Here is a 2,323-nt window from a genome sequence, read left to right on the forward strand (position 1 = left end):
ATAATGAATTATTGTGTTAAATGAGTAAACGCGCATGCAAAAGAAGTCCTAGACCATTTCACAGTATTCACTCAATGAAACTCAATAAAAATACTGAAAGATATCTATAGCGGCTCCACAGCCACCGCAGTCCTCCATAAAGAAAGCAAGAAAATCCCACTAAAGAAAGGCGTCAGCTAGGGAGATACGATCTCTCCAATGCTATTCACAGCGTGTTTGCAGGATGTATTAAAAGACCTGGATTGGGAACAATTGTGAATAAAAGTTAATGGAGGATACCTTAGTAACTTGCGATGCGCTGATGATATTGCCTCAGGAGACCAACTCAGGAGACCAATTGCAATGCATGCTCACTGACCTAGAGAGGTAAAGCAGAAGGGTAGGTCTAAAAATTAATTTGCAGAAAACTAGAGTAATGTTTAACAGTCTCGGAAGAGAACAGCAGTTTACGATAGGTAGCGAGGCACTGGGAGTGGTAAGGGAATACATGTACTTAGAGCAGGTAGTGACCGCGGATCCGGATCATGAGACTGAAATAATCAGAAGAATAAGAATGGGCTGGGGTGCGTTTAGCAGGCATTCTCAGATCATGATCAGCAGGTTGCCATTATCCCTCAAGAGAAAAGCGTATAACAGCTGTGTCTTACCAGTACTCACGTACGGGGTAGAAACCTGGAGGCTTACGAAAAGGGTTCTACTTAAATTGAGGACGACGCAACAAGCTATGGAAAGAAGAATGATAGGTGTAACGTTAAGGGTTAAGAAAAGAGCAGATTGGGTGAGGAAACAAACGCGAGTTAATGTCATCTTAGTTGCAATCAAGAAAAAGAAATCGGCATGGGCAGGACATGTGATGAGGAGGGAAGATAACCGATGGTCTTTGGGGTTACGAACTGGATTCCAAGGGAAGGGAAGCGTAGCAGGGGACGGCAGAAAGTTAGGTGGGCGGATGAGATTAAGAAGCTTGCAGGTACAAAATGGCGACAATTAGTACATGACCGGGGTAGTTGGAGAAGTATGGGAAAGGCCTTTGCCCTGCAATGGGCGTAACCAGGATGATGATGATGATGATGATGATGATTCAATGAAAATGCAGCACGTCTATATACCATCACATTGTGGTGATGCGAAGAACAAGGCAGTTCCAAATGAGAGAGTCTCGAATCTGATTCATTATAGGGTGAGCTTGCACTGAATAAAATAAAAGATAACACTCAAAGCACAATGATGGCTGCACGCAGAGTAGCGCTTCCTCTGAATCTGATTGAAGGATCAAGGCATCGATTGATCAGATTGGAATGCTCGTGCATAGCAGCGCAATCTCGAGAGCTCAAATGGGATCGAGAATGTACGCCAGTAATCACTTCACGCGCGCAACCTAATTAGATAACGCTCTTTCGCTATTAAATCCGTGACAACATTCTGAATAATAGAAATACATGCAGGCACGCCTTGAGCTAACCGATAACTTTGGAGTCTCCGGACTACATGCGCTGTAGCAGCTAGTGCGATAGCAGCCTTATTGCAGCTACCGTTTTCGTCTTGAAAATCGAGTACGAATTTTTGTCGCTTCCATAAGCTGCCATTGCTGAACATTTAACCACTCTGGGAACGAAATTCGAGCTTTTCACAGCATTATCACTGCAATTGTCTGGTGTGGATTGTCTTCTAGTATGCCTCCATGTCCTGCCTTTTTTCATAATCAACCTCAACTTTTAATTATTCGCAAAAAACACGCTCGTTCCACTGAAAACGCGCTAGCTTCGTGCCACGGCCGCTTGGGGCGCTAGTTGGTACATGTGCAGAAAAGCTGGGTATGCGTGGTGGTCTAGGATTGGTCCATCCGTTCGTCAGGCAAATAGTTTCTCACCTGTTTTTATTTCCAGACAGTTACCGTCCGTTTTTGCGTGAAATGGGGCAACTCTAATTAGTCCCTTATCTTCCCAATATAGTTGTGTCATCAAATGCCAAAGATGTCCCACAAGATCTTTGGGGATTTCTTAAGGATGTAGTTGACCCATTTCTTGTCTTGAAAGTTAGATTCAGCCTGGAGTGCATGATCACTGTGAGTTGAAAAGCAATTACCGCGACACTGGTGGACTCGATTTTTCCAGATCCTTTGTATCGTGCACCTTATTTAAGCCGACCTTATCAGGATGTACTTAAGCGCGTTCGAAAAATATGTGTACCTCCTGGAGTAAAACATCTTTCTTTAAATTACATTCGGAAACACTCCCTGTTAAAACTTGGTTGAATTCGAGGGGCTGATTTGTGCCGTGGTCAACAAACTATTGACTCAGTCCACTTGCCGGGACCATAAATT

Source organism: Dermacentor albipictus, chromosome 1, assembly GCF_038994185.2.
Source record: "Dermacentor albipictus isolate Rhodes 1998 colony chromosome 1, USDA_Dalb.pri_finalv2, whole genome shotgun sequence".
NCBI classification, from domain to species: domain Eukaryota; kingdom Metazoa; phylum Arthropoda; class Arachnida; order Ixodida; family Ixodidae; genus Dermacentor; species Dermacentor albipictus.